The sequence below is a fragment of the Mesoplodon densirostris genome, chromosome 2 (assembly GCF_025265405.1).
Source record: "Mesoplodon densirostris isolate mMesDen1 chromosome 2, mMesDen1 primary haplotype, whole genome shotgun sequence".
In the NCBI taxonomy this organism is placed as follows: Eukaryota; Metazoa; Chordata; class Mammalia; order Artiodactyla; family Ziphiidae; genus Mesoplodon; species Mesoplodon densirostris.
This window is the reverse complement of record NC_082662.1, coordinates 124,057,250-124,079,127: the sequence shown is the minus strand read 5'-3', so window position 1 is coordinate 124,079,127 and position 21,878 is coordinate 124,057,250. Positions and strand designations below refer to the sequence as shown.

At 46.1% G+C, this 21,878-nt stretch overlaps 1 protein-coding gene and 1 pseudogene across 1 annotated transcript in view; one reads left to right on the top strand and one right to left on the bottom strand.

The window, feature by feature from the left end:
- The window catches only part of LMX1A (LIM homeobox transcription factor 1 alpha), a 150,722-nt gene that overhangs the window by 71,716 nt on the left and 57,128 nt on the right, over positions 1-21,878 (top strand). The gene's annotated exons all lie outside the window — the stretch shown is intronic.
- LOC132483800 (small ribosomal subunit protein uS10-like) overlaps positions 4,771-21,878 on the bottom strand; it is a 30,497-nt pseudogene continuing 13,389 nt past the window's right edge.

Sequence of the window (21,878 nt, the reverse complement as noted above, 5' to 3'; positions counted from 1 at the left end):
CTTTACACAGGGGAGTGAGCTCTGATTTACATTTTCATAAAGACCCTCTGGCTGCCCTGTGGCAGAGTTTAGGAGGGCAAGAAGTGCAGGTACTGGTGGAGACAGTGAGAAAGGGAAGAGCTCTGGACATGATTCAGAGGCCTCATGGGACTGGTTGACTTAGATGGTAGGGTGTGGATGATAAAGTGACTCCTAGGTGGGTGGAGACCCCACTAACGGCCACGTGGACAATTTGGGGAGTAGACGGGGCAAAGAGTTCGAGATGTGTGTTTTACATCCAAGTGGAGATGTCAAATAGCAATTGGATATAAGTTTGGAGTTTGGAAAAGTGTCAGAGATAGGGCTTTGGGATTCATCAGCCTGTAGATGGTATTGAAAACCATGGGGATGGATGGATGAATTGGGTAGAGTGTGTGGAGGGAGAGGAAGCAGAGGCCCAAGACCCAGGGTTTAGTCTCCAGCAAGAAGCAGGAGTGTCAAGGTAGGGGGCTGGGGGTAGAACACGTTATGAGCTTCCTTCTATCCACTGCCGGAACCCCACTCAGCGGTTTCACAACTGTGGGCTATTGATCACCATGGCCTGAGTGAGAGGTTGATTTATCAGTGAAAACCCATTGCGATCTCTTAGGGGAAGACCCTTAAATTATGTGGATAGTTTAAAAGTCTGTAGAATCATTTATCAGTCAACAGGTAACTTACTGAACATACACTATTGGTTAGGTGGTATTCTGGGCAATATAGCTTCATTTTCAGAGGACAATGCATTGTGGTTTCACACACACACATACACATTTACACACATATGTGTGTGGTATTATTACTTGTGGGTCCATGTGCCTGAGTGGGCGTTCTGTAACAGACAATCACTGTATACACATAAATGCAAAAATGCACAGTTGCAGCCATCATCCATAAAGCCTGCTTTCTGCTCTGTGTGGAGCCACCCTGAAAGTTCCCTTGTCCTCACCTCCAGCAATCCTAGAGTCTCTTCTGTCTCCTGGGGATGGAGCTGGACTCTGTTGTTAAGCTCTGTGTTCGACATGTTTCCTGGCTTCCATGTTTGCTGTGGTCACCTCTTAAATCTGCAGACCTGAATCGGTGAACATTTAGGTCACCGGTCCAAGCAGACTTCAGCTCACAAACTGGTTGGAGGTTCTGGTCTGTGCTTTGGGGTTGGGTGTAGTTTCTCAGCTGCAACTTTTCAGTGGAGATGAGGGTTCAGGGAAGCCACATGCAAGAATCTTCAAGAACTAGAGTCTTGGAAATTTTTTAGGAAGTTTAATATCTTGCATTTGTGGATAAAAAATGTCACCTGCTATATCAGTAAACAAAGGATGTTGCAGCCATCAAACCATTAGCCACTGTAGCCGCCCCCAGCTATGCACTGTGAGGGGATTCAGGATGGAGGGAAAAGCAGGATGCTGGCCCTAGATAGTTAAGGTGCATATCAAAGGAGTGATTTTAATAAGCCCAGACTTTTGCATCTTCCCATACATAGGAAAACGCTAAATTCATTAACTTGAGATGTCTGTTTTCTCTTTAATTAATAGTAATCTTTTGATTTTCCGACTACCTGATTTTTGTTGCAAAAACTCCTATATATCCTGGCCCCTCCCTTACCTCTTCAGAGCGGTCCCTCAGAGCTATCTGAGAGACTGCCTCCCGGGTGTAAGTCCTCAGCAAGTTTTCCGAATAAAACATAATTTAAATTTTAGGTTGTGCATTTTTTTTTTCAGTCAACACATCTTTCTCAGAGGCAATGAAAATATTTTCTACTCCTTATCCCATTCACCCCTGAGAGAGCCCTGGAAGTTCAGTGAGAGTAGGAATTGTTATTCTGAGTTTATGGAGAAGGCCCCTAACAAAGAATCCCGTGTGAGGTCCCAGAGTTAGCAGGGGATGCTGATGGGACTCTAGCCACCAGGGCCAGTTCTCCATATCTTGGAGTGAAGAGGTGCTTTCTCCTACAGGAAAAGTATTGCTCTCATGAAATTTGCAGAGTCCATATGTAAGGACCCCAATCTAGTCTCCGGACCTTAAATTCCTGTTCTCCACCAACTGTTACAAAAGGGTCCAACTAATACACGAATCCTGGGGTATTGGGGTACAGGATAAATGGGATAACATGGAGGGGGGAGGGGGAGGAAGGAGTGAAAGCTGTACTAAGTAACAGTGGAGTTCAATGACGTTTATGTTTGATCTGAGATCTATAAGCCTGCTTCCATACCTTTTGCCCTTTCTACCTAGCCTTATACATTCTGCAGCAAAAAACGGACTGGACCACAAAAACATGCCTACTAGTTTATCAAGCTGGCTTTCTACTTGGGTACACAAATGCTAGTAATACTAATGATAGCCATGGCTTTAAAAATAACACTGACAGTGGCATTTCCAAAAATAAAAAGAGAACTTCAAGTTTGAACTTTCACGATCCTGGTCATAGAAAGTCTACGACAGCGTTGAATAAATGTAAGAGGTGTCATCTGAGGTGGAATGGTGAGACGTGGAGGTGAATCCGAGAACTCCACACCCTTCATCTCTAAGCGGTCAGCCTGCAAACCGCTGAGGACCGGCCTCAGAAGATGGCTCGTCAGAGCAGGGGGCTTTGGGGTGGGGGGCAGTTGTTCTTCAGGGTTGGGATCAAATTTAAAAGCACCACCATTTACCTTGGTTGCTAAGCCCTCCTGAGCCTGAAGTGAGGAATTCTGATTGGCAGAATCTGTAGGAATTTAGACAAGGGGAACAGCACGGAAAAACGGGAAGCTTAGGATGGGGACCCTGGCTGCAAAGCAACTCAGTGCTTCAATAAGCCCGAATCTGCTGAGAATACATTTTACGAACATGCAGCTAAGTTGGCTGCCTTTGTTTGGGGGTTTGTTAAGCATTATCTAAAGAATGCCATGGTTCAGCCTGCTCGGTGTGAAGTCTAATTCTTCCCCTTTCTGGAGCCACGGCCTGGTGTGTTCAATTTTTCTCTCTCCGTAGGGCTGCAGGCGCTCTGGTACTCCAGCCAAAAAAACACTCATATTTTAGCAAGCTTAGTCCCAGTCTGGTTGCCAGGCAGTAAAACGAGCACTTGCCTGCCCCAGGGAGAGGGGGACCGCGAGATGGAAAGGGGTCATGTAAACGGCTCACTCGAGCCCTCCCCCTAAATCTCCACTTGAGAGTCTTTGGGGCAGTTGATATGTTTATTGATGTGGAGAGACACTGCTGCATAGGCCCAAACTGTGGTCGTTTGTCAGAACTAATACTACAAATTATTTTTATTATTATAGAGATGCTAATCAGAGGATAAGTTTGCCCTCTGCCGCTTCTGGAGGGTGTTAGATACACTCATTTGACTGATGTGGTTCTGGATACGCAGCACGGACCCCATTTAACTAAAGGGCAAACTGAGGCATAAAGCAGCTGAGTTTCTTGCACTGAGAGAATAGATGAGTCAAACATCAGCATCCTGTTCCCCTCAAGGGAGGGCAGCATTGCAGGTGGAGTTCATGTATATTCTTTTTTTTTTTTTTTTTTTTTTTAGTTTCTGCTTTATAACAAAGTGAACCAGTCATACATATACATCTGTTCCCACATCCCTTCCCTCATGCATCTCCCTCCCTCCCACCCTCCCCATCCCACCCCTCCAGGCGGTCACAAAGCACCGAGCTGATCTCCCTGTGCTCTGCGGCTGCTTCCCACTATCTATCTACCTTACGTTTCGTAGTGTATATATGTCCATGCCTCTCTTTCGCTTTGTCACAGCTTACCCTTCCCCCTCCCCATATCCTCAAGTCCATTCTCAAGTAGGTCTGTGTCATGTATATTCTCTCTGAGATCTTCTCTCCAATTTCCCTGCGGTGCAAGAGGCTGCAGGAGAGATGCCCTTCAGTCCTGGAAATACTTCTCTGTGACTGATATTAAGAAGAGGGTGCGGGCTTCCCTGGTGGTGCAGTGGTTGAGAGTCCGCCTGCCGATGCAGGGGACATGGGTTCGTGCCCCGGTCCAGGAGGATCCTTCATGCCGTGGAGCGGCTGGGCCCGTGAGCCATGGCCGCTGGGCCTGAGCGTCCGGAGCCTGTGCTCCTCTGCAACGGGAGAGGCCACAATGGTGAGAGGCCCGCATACCGCAAAAAAAAAAAAAAAAAAAAAAAAAAAAAAAGAAGAGGGCGCTGAGATAGGCCCTCTGGCTTTTCTTCCAAGTCTCTGACGGAACAGGAAGCAGACTCGGGCCAGTGCTTGCTGACTGCAGTGCTACTTTCCAGGGACAAGACCTCTGCCCACTGGATGAAGTCCACACCCGTTTATTTTTCACAGACCGTGGAGTTCCCGTCAGGGAAGAACCGAGTTCAGCCACGACTGGACAAGTCTGGTGAGTTTGCGACCCACAGTGGAAAGGCTCCTAGTTCTGGCCTGGAACTCACTGACACAGGAAAACGTGCTGAATGCCCACAGGATGTACAGCTGGTGGTGGACATTTAACTTCCGAGCTCCTCAAGCCCAAATTCCAGAAGAGGCCCTCACAAACAGAGAGGAGGCTGCCTCCTTTGTCTCCTGCCTGGTGCTCTCGGGGCTGAGGTTCCCCGTGGGCCTCAGATAAAAAGACTCACGCCTCACCTTCAGGACCCTCGGCACTGGGTCCTCTTTAACGCTCTGATGCCTTGCTCTTGGCCTGCAGGTGAGTTTTCTCTGGGTGAAGGCTTTTTAATGCTGTGCTCCCCACTGAGGGCCTGTGTACTGAATTTTTTTTTAAACAACTGATTATCAATTTATTAAAAATGTTGATTTAAGCATCTGCAAGGGTGACTTCAACCTCGACTCCTGGCTCAATACTGATGGAAGCGATCTGCTTGACAATCTCAGGAGGCCTGTGCAGGTCAGTGAGTCACCTGTGGATCCTCATCTGGAAACGATCCCAAGTCTTAGAACCTTCACCACCAGGAGTTTTCCTTGTAGTTATTCTCAGAGTCTTGGGAGGCATCCGAACCGGTCCTTTCACTTTGGGATTCTTTTCCTTCGCACCTCTGATCATGTCAACACATACCTTCTCCAAAGACTTCACGTTGCGGCTGGTGAGGGTGATTCTAATCTGGTGAATCGCCATGCCACCTCTGGCTCCACGGAAGTCTTTCTGGCATCTTTAAAAGCCGTGGCTGCGGCGTGGCTTCCTGGCCGACTTGTTCCTCAGTGGGGGTGAACAGCGGTGAGGCAGGGACAGGAGCTGGTGGCCCGAGGCTCTGCTGCAGTGGCGACCGCATCTTCTTCAAAGAGCCTGTGTACTGAATTTTATCTGGTCTTGCCACCTCCCATCCAACTGCCAGTCAAACCAGGAGGTAGTCCAGAATCGGATGGTATGGACTAGCCCCGGGGCATATGGAACCAGTGAGGTTTGGAGAGACTGCAGGTGAAGAGGGAGGACAGCAAGAGAGAGGATGCAGCAAGCGCGCAGAGAGAGAACAGCTGTGGCAGGGAAATTCCTGTGTTTGATGAAGAGCTTGGCGTGATGGAGGTGCCGGGAAGAAGTGAGGGGATGTGAGAAAGGTTGCTCTGAAAGGCAGGAGAAACCTACTGAAGGAGAGCCTGGATTATTGTCACTTTTCATTCTTTCATAGAGGGGCTGCCGAGTGTCTCCTGGGTTCCAGGTGCAGTGCTAGATTCTCGGCATACAAAAACGAATAGGGCACAGCCACATGCTAGATGTTGATAGCTAGATGCCTCCAAGACAGTTAAATGTGGTGAGGTTATGGACCTCTCTGAGAATGTGATGTAAACTGGGACAGTAAGGCAAGGTGGTTTCGTGAGTGGGGGCTCTGCAACTAGAGCCCCTGGTTTGAATCCCGGCTCCACCGCTGGTTGGTTCTGTGACCTCAGCAAGTTATTTAGCCTCTTGGTACTACTGTTTCCCCATCTTTAAATGGAGGATAAAAGCAATCTGTATATCCTATGTAAGGACTAAATTAGCTGCTATGGGTTAAGCCTTTAGAATAGCAACTCGTGCATGGTAACCGACATTAGGTATGGTAGTTATTCCCAGAAATTCACATTAAGCACCTACACACAAAACCATACAATTTCTGGGGGGTTCATAGACCTCCTGATGCCCAATCATAGACCCCTGACTAAGAATCCTAGTTATTTCTTCACTTATGTCACCCAACCAATCAGAAGAAGCTGGATTCTTGCCCTGAAGGACAACAGATCCCATTCTTTCTCTGCCATTCTAGCAGGAAGCATTTTAGGTGCTGTGGGGTGCCGTGGAGGGTGGAGGTAGGGTGCACCCAGCAGAAGGATGAGACCTGCCTGTGGCCACAGTGGACGGAGGGAGGCAGATTCCAGGAATCTGAAGCCCAAAGAGGGCTGATGGAGCAAAGGAGGACTTAGGTATTCCTGGCAGCCGGGTGCTTTGAAGGATTCACGTGGAGCAGTGACAACCCATATTAGATCCGTCTCTGATCCGAACATACACTTGCCCGCGGTGAGAGGGAGTGTGAGATGAAGAAGACCCAATGAGTGACATTATCCCAGGTCTGGTTACCCTGTTTGCGGCCCCTGAACAGTCTCCCAGATGCTGCCACGGCCCTGGAAGGACCCTTCCTGGGCGGAAGATTTGGCAGAGATGCCCTCTCGAATGAAGCTGGCACTCCTGGTTGTGAGCCCTGGCGGAGAGTGGAGGGATGGGCAGATGCCAAGACAACTTCATCGAGTGGGCGTGCCACCCACAGAGCGTTTCTGACCCCCACCTCCTCCTGTCGCCAGCGTCTTGCCACTCAGCCCTGCCCGGACTTCGGGATTCCAGCAGCCCCAGCAAACTGGCCACTCCACCCCGACTTGACTTGCAGCTCTTACCAATGAGCCGTGCAGGTCCCTTCCCCGGCACTCCTCATTCCTGTCTCAAACAGTCGAATATAGGTCCCAGAGCTGTTCCACAATTGCACCTTACTTGCAGCTCATTCGTACCCTCACCATACATTGCTAGGAATCATGAACACAGTTGTGGCATGCCTTGAATTTGGCTGATTAAAGATTTTAGTTCCCAAATCTTGGGCTCGGTGGAGGCCCTTACCTCTACCTTTCTATATCTCTCTACTGCTCAGTGCCCCGTTTCTCCTGAGGTCAGTTGGAGTTACCAACAAGAACGCTCACGACACCAAATGATGTGTATGGAGTTCCCACGTCCTTTGTAAAGTGTGCTCACGTGCGATATCTTACTAATATCATCCTCCGTCTTCAGTCATGAGTAAATGCTTTTTTCCAACCACTCTCTTAAGAGCTGAGGAATTTATTTCAACCATGGAAGCCTGTCGTCAGTCACACTTTAAAAATCTTTTTGCTTTTCATGACAAATGTAGAATTACACTGTCCGAGGTGATTTTAGCAGCCGAAGTCAGGAGAGAGTGGTTATAACCTCCAGTTTTGAATCCTGTGTTCACCCTGGGTTCGAGCATATGGTTGTGGGACCACTGGCCATCCATCCTCTTTAAGTTACCCATCAAGGTGCATGTGCTGATTCTTCCTGGGACCCACGGCTGCATGCTGGGGCCGGGCTTTGCCAAAGACTGCATGGGGGAGAGTGGAGGGCGGCTGCCTCTTGGGCAGCGCAGTCTGGCTGGAATCTTTTTATGTTTCAAGAGCTCTTCATCAGCAAGGTTCTGATTTTAAAATGTCAGCAGGCTCTTGTTATCATAAAAAGAGGGACTTGTCTTAGCATTAAAGACCTCTTGAAGGGCAGGAAAAGGCAGAGAGGGTTTTCCAGGATAGACTGTGACCGGGGAGTTGAAGTTTGGTGAGGAGAATCAGAAAATGCATTCTCAGGGCGTGATACTGAGTGCAGAGGAGGGGCCCTAGCAGGGGTATATGTGAAGGAAGGTATTGCGATGTGGTTAGAAGTCACCTGTAAGTGAGAAGACTGCGTCACCCCCATCGGGTTTAGTTAGTGTGACATCCTTTGGCATTTTTTCCTGGGGTATTGCTCACAAATGCTAATGGGCAGTTGCATTGGGCTCTCTAGCAGAGCCCAGACTGCTGCTTGTTGGGGGGTGGGACTGTTATTCACACTTGCTAATGAATAACTTCCCTTAGTGTATTAACCAAGCAAGTCAAACAGGTGACTGTGGGCACCTAGAAGCAAATTACTTGCCTGGTAGAGGCCCAGCCTGGGACTGAGATTGGGAAGACTTGAGTCCTGTAGCTCTTCAGTGGCAGTTTCAGATGTCAGTCTGGCTGTGTTTGATCAATGCGGAGGCTCACTGATTGGAAACCATAGGGTTCCTTCCACCATTAACCCCAGGGTTCCCACAAACCCTGGTCTAGTGTGATTAAATTAAAAACTGAACTAAGACCCCAAACACTTCACTCTGGCAAGGTGACAGGATACTAGACCTCCTAAAAACAGGTAAGGAAATGGGAATTGCTATCAATTATTGAAGGCCTACTATGCTTCAGCCAGTGTGCTCTCTCTCTATTGTTGTATTAAATCCTGCCAACAACCTTATGAGGCAGGTTATCATCTCTACGCTACAGATAGGGAAACTGAGGCTCAGAGAGGTTAAGTAACGCACTCTTGCCCGTGAATGGGTTCCCACCAGTGTTTCACCTCTAGGGGAGTTTGTTTTTTGCCTCCATGGCACGTTACGTCCGTGACCGCCATGGCAACAATGCCATAAAGTTTCAAGGGACTTAGCAGCCCTGAGGCTGTGGCTGGAGACTGCGTCCCACAGCTCTTTATGAGGGTGGTGGCCATCCATCAGTCCCGCTGCCACTTCTGATTTCTGCAGTAAATACTCACCCCTGGAGTCCAGCTCTGGGAAGGTGGATTAGCTAAGGGTAGCGTAGTCATGTCTCAGTTCTTGGAGAGAATCAGCAATCAGCCCTGACTTCTCTGCCCCAAAACCAAAATCCCATGTTAGTTCAATTCAGTTCATTTTAATTCAATCTGACAAACAGTTAAGTACCTACTGTACTGTACATGGCTAGGTACTATGCTATGTACTGGGGATTTAAAAAAAAAAAGGAATATTGTTCCTCTAGGGACACAGTGTAGTGAGGGAGACAGATATAAGTTGATAGTTATAAATTCAGTGACATAGACCAAAGTAGATGTGTAAAGTGTTCTTAGACCATGAAGATGAGAGTGTAAATACATACGTGTGTAGAGGTCCTGAGGATGGGAATGGAGGATGGCCAGGGGAGGCCACAATTGGACCTGAAAAGTAGAGAAGAGTGAAAAAGTCATTCCAGGAAACTAGGCAGGTGTGCACTGCCCAGGACTCAGGGGACTCAGGGCAGATACATCACCGTCAGGCTAGGATGAGATTACGCTCACTTAACCTCTCTGTGCCCAGTTGCTTAGTCTGTAAGATGGGTATGATCATGGTGTCTGACTCAGGGTGGTGATGAGGAATAAATGACTTCATCTAGCGCCTTGAGGAGTGTCTTGGGCATGTAAAGCTTCAGCGAGCGTAAGTTGCTAGTGCTTTTTGTTTCTTGTCTTCACGTGGTGCTACCTTGTGGCATCGCTCTGTGATCCTGTGTGTTCTCCCAGAGGTGCCAGATTTGTGGTCAGCAATCCGTTGAATGTCTTTTTGCACCCTCATCTTATTTAACTCTTGTATCATCACTTAGCTTTTCTCATGCTTGTGCTCTGAACCACCAACTAGATGTTAGACTTCCCTGTGTAAGGAACAATCTATGTTTTTGTGATACTCATCACATGGAGTGACTCAATACAGTGGGTGCTTAATAAATGCATATTTATTACAAATAAGGTAATGTATGTAATAAGATGCAATGTGTTTGGTGGGGGCAACATTCATATCAGGAGAGACAAGATAGCAGAATTAGGCAGGTAGGTGCTCATTGTATAGGAGCCCAGATGGGAAGGTGAGATTTGCCTCAGTGGACAGGCTCCAAAGGATCCCTGATGGGTTGACCTCCCTTTCTTGAAAAATTTCTCCCCTTTGAGTCGATTGCACTTTTCTTTTTTTAAATGAGATAACAAATTTCCTTTTTAAAAAAAAAAATTAATTAATTAATTTATGGCTGTGTTGGGTCTTCGTTTCTGTGTGAGGGCTTTCTCTAGTTGCGGCGAGCGGGGGCCACTGTTCATCGCAGTGTGCGGGCCTCTCACTGTCGTGGCCTCTCTTGTTGCGGAGCACAGGCTCCAGATGCGCAGGCTCAGTAATTGTGGCTCACGGGCCCAGTTGCTTCGCGGCATGTGGGATCTTCCCAGACGAGGGCTCGAACCCGTGTCCCCTGCATTGGCAGGCAGACTCTCAACCACTGCACCACCACAGAAGCCCTCGATTGCACATTTGTATCTGCTGGATGAATGGTCTTTGTATGGACACAGAGTATCTCAGGACTTGCTGTTAGGGGGGGCTTCTGGGTGGTATTGGGTTCCTATGAAGCTGTCAAGCAGACTCCCTTCATTAGACCACACATGCTACTCATCCTTTGTACAGGGTGGGGGAATGAGTCCCTAGGCATGACAGGTCACTCAGGGGTGGTGATGGCTTTACACATCCCTCCTCCAAGAGCTTGCTCAGAAAGAGGTCTCCATCAGCTGGACACAGCACATTTGAACTTGCCTAGATGGCTAGTGCACAGAATCCTCCTCACACACTCTCAGGGGTGCTCGTACCTGCGCCAGAGCAGTTAGTGCTGTGGCTCCTCCCACCTTGTGTCTCCAGCTGGGCTGGTGCAAATCCAAACCATGAAGTGCTCCTCCCAGGACAGATGGGAATGTGGGTGCAGTGCATAGGCTGAGCTGTAGAAAGTCCTCTATTTCCTCTCCCCGTGCTGCCAGGGATGTGCTTATAAATACCTCTCTGTGGGCCATAGAAGAATGTTCATGGAAGTCCTGCCTTCTTCACAGCCGTCACTCTGGGGACTTCCCCAGGGCTGCATTCACAGCTGAGGGCCTTGTCAGCCCCAGGCTCACCCTCACTAGCCTCTTCCTAAACCACACCATCAATAACTATCGCTCATATCTCCAGGCGGGCCCCTAACAAACTAGCCTGACTGCTCTGGGCCTCCTGGGGGCTTCTGCGTTTCTCTGTGCCTCTTATTTCACCACTCACCGAACAGTGGAACACAGCCAGCTCGCTTCCCAGGCCATCCTCATCCTTCCGCCCCTTCCTGCCATCACCTCTCCCCACCCACGCAGCCCCTGTCCTTCCAACTCCCCCACAGTGGTTTTCCATCTGTGCTGATGGAGGTGAGGGCTGTTGCACACTCTTGGGCCTGGGGTACGCACTTGTTTGAGCCCAGCGGAGGTGGAGACAGGCTGGATGGCAGGGGAGGGAGGAGTGGGTGAAGGTCCTTTCCACAGTTTGGTTGCCACCCTCACGTTGGCCCTGCTGCTTCTGATGAGTGAATGAGGCTGGTTGACGCTTTAGCCACCGGTGTAACCAGATCTCCCAGGGCTCTTGAAAAATGGAGTCCTCTTCAGCAGCAAATGTTTGCAATTAACTTTAACATATGGTGGAATTTGTTTTTGCATCCGTAAAGCATGATAGGCAGTGAGGGTCTGGCAGGGAACGCACCCAGCTTGTCACGCCCCGGGCCGAGCTGGTGGGCGGAATCTTTCCACTCGATTTACAGCACGGAGTCACTTGGTGAACTGAGTGGTCATCAATGGGTCAGCTGGGGCCCTGAGCCCTCCCTCTGGCTTGGTGCATCCTCTTCCTTCCAGGTGTTTCTACCTGCCCAGCAGCAGGGTAAAGTGTGGTTCTTTTCCTTTTTTTGATGGGGTCAGCAGCCGCTGGTCTTAGTAACCCTTGCTTCTTAGTTTTGGCCACTGTCCGGTTCCTGTGCTCTTGGAACACTGTGCCTTCCGCTGTTGGGCCATCCTGCAAGATCCACAGGCTTTGATCAGCATGCAATAGAAAACATAGGTCAGCTCTGGGACCAAATCCCAGGTGAACTCTATGACTTAGTAGGTATTGGGCTGCAAGTAACATGAAAATGAATAATCGTAGGTTTATACCAACGGGAGAGTGATTTTTACTTAAGCAGAAACTGGGAGGGATGCATTTCTTTGTTGGTTTGGCAGTTCAACCGTGTCATCCACAGTTTGGATCCAACCTCTCTCCAAATTCCTACCCTCTGTCCTCCGTGTGTTGACTTCATTGTCCTGCTTGTCACCCAGTGCCTGTAAGGTGGCTTCACATCCTCATAAGATAGGGCCCAGAGTGAGAAGGAAAGGGCCGGGACTAGAGCTTTCTTCGTTGTTTGCCTCTGAGAGGAAAATCTGTCTTTGAAGTCCCCAGCAGACTTCCCCTTATATCACTTTGGCCACATACCGCCCCCCGCCTCCAGATTAGTCACCGGCAAACGGGGAGAGATTGGTCTGCCTGGCTAAGATCACTTGTGACTTATCCCTGGAACGGGGTACATTGCTGCCCATCAACATTGGGGTTCCCTTAGTGAGGTAGAAGTGGCGACTGGGAAGGCAACCAATGGTGTCTGCTGTGGTGCTCCTCCACTGGCAGAAAAGGCAAGGGTCACTGGGCTCGAAAATGCAGGAAGGGGAGAAGTCACTCCTGGGAAACAGAAGTGTGTGGGGTATGAGATGGCAGTGGTCCGCACCTCCCCAGGATTCTTTTGCATCTATCCTGCATGCTGGCCTGACAGAGTTCCTTCTACAGTGCTGTTTGTCTCTGCTCAAAAACGTGTGGACTCCCATTTCCTATGAAATAGAGGTCAGACTCTGCTTAGCATTCAAGGCCCTATCTCTCTGGCTCAAGACGGCCTCACATCTTGCAGGAAACACACATTTCCTATTGTATCTCTTGATACTCCTCTGTGCCAAGCAGGTAGCAATCAAGCTAGTCTACATTTTTACCTGCTTACCTCACCTTGGGCTTTTTGTCTCTGCATCCTAACTCACTCTAGAGTCTCCATTTGGCATGTATGACACTGTAACAGGCCGTTCAGATTTTCTACGTATTATTTAAGGTTCTCGTTTAAGTCATCATTTCTTTGGAGAATACTGCCTTGATTGTCCCCAACTGGAAGTTTCCTGAGTCTTCTGTGAGTTTCTGTAGCTCTTGTTTTCAGTGTACCTACATGAGCCACAGAGAGTGCCGAATGGGCAAGGATGACTTCATAGTGGCGTTTGAGGCTTGAGCTGACCCTTAAAGGCCAGGCAGGATTTAGTTTGCTGAGAGGACAGAAGCCATGCCACATAGTTGAGGGGCCAGGATGCAACTGTGAATAACACACCAGGGTCTTCACATTCCTGCTTTTGCCTCACCTTCAAGCATCTTAATACTTTCTCTAGGAGCATGTAAAATTGGCTCATGGCCACCATACTGGATAGCACATATATAGGGCATTTATATCATTGCAGAAAGTTCTGTTGGACAGTGCTTATCTGGAGGGTCGCCCGGGGAGGTGTCTAGTGGGGCTGAAATCCTGATGTCCTCTGGTGCAGGGACAGTTCCCACGTTTACTCTATTAGTTTGCTGAACTCTGACCTGGCAATCTCTAGTGTGGGGATGGAAATACAGAGCTGTACAAACAGGCCTTTGAGAAGCTGGTTCTCAGCAGGATATTCCCATGTAGCCCTGCTCCCAGCACTGGGATAGATAACACCCTCTGGAGCCAGTCTCCAAATTGAGAGTCCAGAGTATCTCACCCTCTTTTGTCTCCAACCCTCCAAGGGACTGAAGTGTGCTTAAAGAGGTAATAGGGGTAAATGATGAAACAGGAGATCCATCTCTGGGTAGCTCTTGGTGAGCCTTTGGTGGCTTAGCCAGGGATGAGGTAATGAGTCTAGGCTCTTGAAGAGGCCACACACCTGAGCAGTTGGGGATTTCTCTCTGTCCTGTTCTTCAACTTTGGGTCCAGTATATAGAAAGCATGGCTCCCTTCTGGAGATTCTTGTTGCCTGTCATAGGGTCTTTGTAGTTGCTTTCAAAAATTTTCATAAAAATATGAAGCACATCTAGATAGCTAAAACCAGGCTATGTACATGTACATAAAACCTGGTACGTGGACTGTTTTACAAACTGTTTTTAGTGATATCCTCTCATTTGCTGCTGAAAACTGGTGACGTGGTTTTCATTAACCCCATTTTTCAGTTGAGAGATTCAGGCTCAGAGAATTAGTTAGCTTGACTGAGGTCACACGGATAGTAAGTGGTAGAATGGTGTCTCAAACTCATGCCTTTCAGTGCTCTTCCCACTACACTATCATTTCCCTTTAAATTATATTATAAAAAGACATTTAGCATCCCTTCCACCTTACTTCCTATTTGTACATATTGCAGTAGGTGTGGGAATATTTACTAGCAATCCTACTGAGACAGTAACAATCTCTCTCAAAGCCATTCCTAAGGCCTCAGTATTTTGCATGTTGTGTGAGGTGCAGGGCTTTGTTTATCCAGTCTCTCTGCTCACTCTTGAGCCAGCTGCTCCACCATTCATGACTGTGGCTTTAACGTTAGCCCAAGAACATCACAAGAAGTGTAAATCTGAGGCAAAGGAAAATTACTTGGATAGAATTACCATATGACCCAGCAATCCCACTACTGGGCATGTACCCAGAGAAAACCATAATTCAAAAAGACACATGCACCCCAGTGTTCATTGCAGCACTCTTTACAATAGCCAGGTCATGGAAGCAACCTAAGTGCCCATCGACAGGCGAATGGATAAAGGAGATGTGGTACATATATATAATGGAATATTAGCCATAAAAAGGAACGAAATTGGGTCATTTGTAGAGACATGGATGGACCTAGAGACTGTCATACAGAGTGAAGTAAGTCAGAAAGAGAAAAACAAATATCATATATTAATGCATATATGTGGAATCTAGAAAAATGGTACAGATGAACTAGTTTGGAAGGCAGAAATAGAGACATGGATGTAGAGAACAAATGTAGGGATACCAAGGGGGGAAAGTGGGGAGGGGAGATGGTGGTGGTGGTGGGATGAATTGGGAGATTGTGATTGACATATATACACTAATATGTATAAAATAGATAACTAATAAGAACCTGCTGTATAAAAAATAAATAAAATTAAATTTAAAAAATGAAACTATAATTTCAAAAAAATTAATAAAGCCCAAGTTTTATCAATTGTCATTTAATCAACCAAGCAATCAGTCAAAATAAATGTTACCTCAAAAATCCCATTTAAGGAAAAAAAAAGGAAAATTACTTGGCATATTCATTGCCAAATATTAGTGCTTTGATTTATGTGGTTTTGACTTAAGCTTGGCTCTGCTTTTGATTAGATCAAACAATCCAGAGTCGTCCAGACTTGGGCTCCTTTCAGTATGACTTTCCAAGAATTCTACCTATAGCACCCAGGAGGCTTACCTCGCTCTAAGTTAAGGCCAGTTCTTACTCCATGTGTGTGCTGGGTCCCATGGGATACCCACTCCTTCAGCTGGATGTTGCTCTAGCATGTCTCCCCTACCTCTGAGGTCCATCCTGAAGATTCCCCTCATATCACATCATTCCTGTCGGCAAACATTCCATAATTACTCCCATTGAAACCATCCTGGACCCTATGTCCCCCTCCAGCTATCACTCCCTTTCTCTGTGCTATTTCACAAAACTCCTTGAAAGAGCTGTTTACTCCTGTGTCCCCATGTCCCCCAGTCTATTGCACCCCTCCCCCGGCCATCCACTCTCCCTCACCACATTGCCGAGCCCAGTGGTCAGTGCTCAGTCCTCATCTTCCTGGACTTGTCAGCAGCACTGGATGGGTTTCATCCCACTTGTTTCCTTGAAACATTCCCTTCACTTGGCATCCACTACACTTTCCTGTTCTTTCCCCTGTCTCCTGGTCACTTCTTCTCAGTGTCTGTCTCTTCTTACCTGGAGTATTTAAAGAACCTCCTATTGGCTTTCCTCCTTTTGACCTTCCTCTCCCTACACATAGCTCTCAACACAGCACTGATAGTGATCCCATTAAAACTTTATCCCATTAAAACTTCATCCTTATACCCCAAAGAATTGAAAACAGGAAGCCAGTCAAGTTCATGGACATGCATGTTCATAGCAGCATCATTCCCAGTAGCCAAAAGGTGGAAACAGCCCAAACGTCCATCAGTAGATGAATGGATAAATAAGTGTGGTATATCCATTCAATGGAATATTACTTAGCCATAAAAGGAATGGAATACTGACACATGCTTCAACATGGATGAACCTCATAAACATGCTAAGTGAAAGGAGCCAGGCACAAAAGGACACATACTGTATGATTCTATTTATATGCAATATCCAGAATAGGTATATCAGTAGAGACAAAACACAGATTGGTGGTTGCCCACATTTAGGGTCAGGGGAGAATGGAGGGAGGAGAAACTGACTAATGTGTTAAGGGGTTTTATTTTGGAGTAATGGAAATGTTTTGGAATGAGGTAGAGGTGGTGCTTCTACAACACTGTGAAGGTACTGAATGCCCCTGAATAGTTCCCTTTGAAATATGTTACGTGAATTTTACCTCAATAAATTAAAAAGGAAAAGAAAAACTTCATCCGGCAAATCACTCCTCTGCAAAACACCCTCCACTGGCTTCCGGAGAAAAAGCTGAAGTCCCCACTGTCATCTGCAAGGTCCTCTCTGGTCTATCTAGCCTCTCCCCCATAACTTCTCCAGTCACAGCTCTTACCACTCTACCCCTTGCCCACATCATCCAGGCACACTGGACTCCATGCTGTTTCCTGCTTCTACCCCAGGGCCTTTGCACCTGCTATCCTCTCTGCCAGGAAGGTTCTTCCCACAGGTAGTGGTAAGGCTCACTTACCTCACCAGCTCCTTCAGATCTTTGCTCAAACATCAGCTACTCAGTGAAAATTACAACTCCTCACCCTGGCACACTTCTCATCCTCTTTTATGCCTTCCTTTTAATCTACTGCACTCATCTGACATTCTATTTGGTGTCTGTTTGTTTTCAATCAAATGTAAACTCCAAGGGCTGGGATTTTGCTTGGTTTGTTCACTCTTATATTTCTAGCACGTAGAATGGTGCCTCAATATCAGCAGCTAGAATCGTAGGCACTACACAGTTATTTGTTATATGTGTGAATAAAACCTTTTCCATAAGGATCTATAATTTGAGTTTCCCAACTTCCTTTTCAGTATTTGCTAGTTGTGAAGACCTTGTGTCCCTTTGTGAGGAATGCTGCAAAATTCATTATTTTTTCCCCAAGCGTACCCATAAATTAGGTGGTCATGACCTTTATGTTGTTTTCTGGTTGGTCAAGATGTGTTGTGGTGTATGTTCCCCCTCTTTTTCTCTTCCCCTCCCATGGCTGCAGTTTGGGCAAAGAATTTTTTTTTCCACGGGGCTACTGACCTGTTCTTAGAGGGATTCAGCCCACGACTATAGTCTAGGTAGCAATATGTTTCAGTGACAGTAACAATTACCAAATGTTCTTCCCATGTGGCTCTTCTTGGTACAGTTGGGATGGAGGTTGATGCTAGTATATGCAGCTCCTTCCTCACAGTGAAGAAATAAGCAGGGCTCGGAGAAACACTCATGTTCAAGTGCAAAATAAATCTTGCCTTTTCCTTAGAAGTCCCTTCTTCCTGGTGGACTGGGGCAAGGTCTACAGGCCTTTTGAGAGGCATCTTTGCAAAAGCTTCTCTGCCTACTCCCTTGCCCAAATAAAACACAAACCCCTGTCTTTGTGCCTAGTTGAAGTAATCTGCCTGGCATCCAGTGATAAAGGCAGGCATTTCTCCTGTAACTGGCATGAGGTCCCTCCAGCCTTAGGTTTTGGCTTGGAAGAACTGGTCTTCAAATTCCTAATTGTCCTTAAAATTCTACCTGGGAACCTGGAGTCTCTGAGAAGCAGGGAAGTGGTGGACTACTTTATTAGCATCCTCCCTTTGATCCCTTCTTATAGACTCTGAGAGCTCACTGCCCTAAGTGGAACAGAGACACCCCTAAAAGCTCATGTTCCCTTCAAGACTTCCTCTGGCTTGGGGACACCCTAGCTGGTCATTATTTTATTCCCATGGTAGGGAGGGGTTGTTATAAATTATTTTTTTTAACTTCTGGCTGTAGTATGCTATGAAACCAAACTGGATCCCCAATCTAAGGGAGTGTGTATGCACTCACATCTGTCCACATAACTTGTACACATAACTGGTCACTGTGATTCCAAGCCAGGAATCCTGTTTCACAGAGATTTTTGTGGTTCTTTAGCTCCTCATGTCTGTCCCTGTTCTCTAATCCTCTGAATGGGGCTGGCTGTGGGGATCAGAGCCATATGAAAGGCATCCAAGATGAAAATTATATCCCAGACTTGCACACGAATATTGTGGTTGGGGTGGAGGTTTGCTGGCTGGTGCTGCACACTCGCCACTGTTCCTCCTGGCTTTTCTGTTTTTCCCCAATTCCCACTCGCTTGTTTCTCACACAAGTTCCAAGGCTCTTCTGGGTTAGACCTGGCCTGGGCCTTTGATCTCAGTGCCTGGGCTCTCTCTCTCTCAAGAAGTGGAGGGCAACATCTGGCCTTTCCTTTCTAGGTATAATATTTCAGTAGAGTTTACTGATATTACAATATAGGTGTAGATGAACCTCATTCATCTACCTCTACCTTATCTGGAGCTTGGGTTGATAATGGTGGTTGATAAGCATTGCCTTGTAGTCACATAGACTACATTTGTAAAGTACCATCCTACCATTTGATTAGGCAGCCCTCAGAGCTAAGTTAAACAATGATACAATGGATCTTTGGTGGGTTTTAGCATTGACAGACTTGATTTGAATCCTGCCCCCTGCCCCCAATTACTAGCTGTGTAAAGTTGAGCAAATTACTTAAACCTTCACAAGCTTCTATTTTCTCATCTATAAAATGGGAATAAGTTTTGAGCAGATGAGTGACATGCTCTAATTTAGTTCTTAATGGGATCACCCTGATTTCTTGTTGAAAATCAACCTGGCAGGTGGCAAGGAGAAGCAGATGGTCCATTTAGGAAGCTGTTGAGGTAATCCAGGGAAAATATGATGGAAGCACGGCGCACAGAAGGAGTAATGGAGATAAGTGATTAGATTCTGGTTATACTTTCAAGGTGGAACAGAAATGGCTTGTTGACAGTTTGAATATGAGGCATGTGGTAGAGAGGAGTCAAGAATGATTATGAGATGTTTGTCTTGAGCAACAGGAAGGATGTAGGTGCCATTCATCAACAGAAGAGTGGAGACTGTGGTTGGTTGGAGCAGATTTGAGTCAGGGTGAGGTAGGTGGGAAAAGATCAGGAATTCTACTTTAGTTTGAAGTTTGAGATTTAGAAATTAGAAATCCAAGTGAAGGTACTGAGTGGATATATAAGTTCAATTTAGGAGAGTGATCTGGGGTGGAGATAGAAATTTCAAAGTAATTTAGCAGATACATGATACTTAAAGTAATGAGATTGGATAAGATCACCAAGGACAATGAGTCTAGGCAGAGAAGGGGATGAAATATTTCTAGGTTAGGGAGATGAGGGAAACTAGAAAGAAGACCAAGAAGGAGTGACCAGTGAGATAGGAAGAATACCAGAGAGTGAATGGTCCTGAAAGCCAAATGATCCCAATGTCAGATGCTGCTGGTGGGCTCAGTGAGATGAGGACTGAGAAATATGGAGGCCATGAGTGACTTTTACAGGAAAGTTTTGTTAGAAAGAGTAGAATAAGTGCCTGATTGGATTGGCCATAAGAGAGAGTAGAAGGAGAGGAACTGGAGATAGAAAACAGAAGTAGGGGCTTTCCTGGTGGCACAGTGGTTAAGAATCCGCCTGCCAATGCAGGGGACACGAGTTCGAGCCCTGGTCCGGGAAGAACCCACATGCCCCGGAGCAACTAAGACCATGCGCCACAACTACTGAGCCTGAGCTCTAGAGCCTGCGTGTCACAACTACTAAGCCTGCGTGCCACAACAACTGAAGCCTGCAAGCCTAGAGCCCCTGCTCCACAACAAGAGAAGCCCCCGCAATGAGAAGCCCATGCACTGCAACAAAGAATAGCCCACCCTGCTGTAACTAGAGAAAACCTATGCACAGCAACAAAGACCTAATGCAGCCAAAAATAAATAAATAAAATAAATAAATTTGTTTTTAAAAAAAGAAAACAGAAGTAATTTCTTTTTGAATTTTTTCTACGAGGTTTGTCAAGCAAATTAGGACATAGTTGGTGGAGGAAGTAGGATCAAGAGAAGGATAATTTTTTTCCTAACACTGGAGAAATTAAAAATATATATATTAAAATGTTTACAGAGAGGGAAAATATATGACATAGCTTTTGAGTAAGCCTGAAGTGGTGAAGTCTAGTGTCTAAATGGAGAAGTTGCCCTAGATAGAGCTTGGATGGGATGAGGAAGTACTTCATATAATACTTAGCTTCATATAACTGTATCCTGACTACAGTGGGTTAATTAAAAAGGGATTTTATTTTTCTCACTGAAAGGGAGTCAAGAAGTAGGGAGTCCAAGGATGGTGCAACTGCTCACAAAAGTCTTCAAGGATCCAGGCTTCTCTTCTCTTGCTTTGCATCCTTAACAGGCAGCTTTCATCCTTTTGGTACCATGATGGCTGTTTCATCTCCAGATGTTATATTTTAGTTCCGGACAGAAATAGGGAAAGGGTGAAGAGCAAAATGTACACACCCACTGAGGCTGACTCATTTCATCAAGAGAACAATAGCTTTTCCAGAACTTCCTGCTCATACCTCCACCCCCAGTAGAACCCCATGTACTGCTTCACGTGGCCACTCCTAGCTGCAAGGGAGCCTGGGCAGGTGAGATTTTCAACTGGGAACACAGTCACCTAGATTTTGGTTACAGGAGGTAGAGTATGAACAATCATTGTGTCTTCCAGTTTTTTAAATTAATTTTTTTAAATTGTGGTAAAGTACACATGACATAAAATTTACCATCTCAACCATTTTTAAGTGTACAGTTCAGTGGCATTAAGTACATCACATTGTTGGGCAACCATTACTACCATCCAACCACAGAATTCTTTTCATCTTTCAAAACTGAAACTTTTTACCTATTAAACTATAACCTCCCAATTCCTCCTTTCTCTACCCACTGACAACCACTATTTTACTTTCTGTCTTCATGAATTTGCCTACTGAGGTTATCTGAGTGAAATCACATAATATTTGTCCTTTTGTGACTGGCTTATTTCATTTAGCATAATATCCTTATTATGTTGTAGTATGTATCAGAATTTCCTTCCTTTTTAATGCTGAATAATATTCCAATACATTCCAAAGTATGTACCACATTTTGTTTATCCATTCATCTGTTGATGGACACATGTGTTGCTTTCCCTTTTTGGCTATTATAAGTAATGCTGGTATGAATATGAATATACAGACATCTGAGTCTTTGCTTTAAATTATTTTGGCTATATACGTAGAAGTAGAGTTGTTGGATCATATGGTAATTGTATTTTTAACTTTTTGTGGAACTACCATACTGTTTTCTGCAGCAGCTGCACCATTTTGCAGTCCATAGTGCACAAGCATTCCAATTTCTCCTCACCAAACTTGTTATTTTCCACGTTTGATAGTAGCCCCCCTAATGGGTGTGGTGTCTTCCAGTTTTTAATGGGTGAGGAGAGAGATGAAGGATAAAAAAGGGTAAAATGTTGAAGGGTAAAAAGAAAAAAAATAAAGTATAGAGATAAAAACTGTCTCCCTTCCATTGGGTCATACTTTGTTGAAACCTTTCTTCTGGAGCTCTCAAGACATATGGAGTCTAAGTCAAAAGGAAAGCAATGCAATGTTATGGGAAAGAGGCCACATCAGAGGTTCAGGACACCTGTTTTTTTTTTTTTTTTTACTCTGGGCTCCACCACTGCTGAATTTTGGTGCTGTTATACACCAAAAATGCCACACCCTGCTGTGATGCCAGTTTTTTGTGTGATGAAGATAA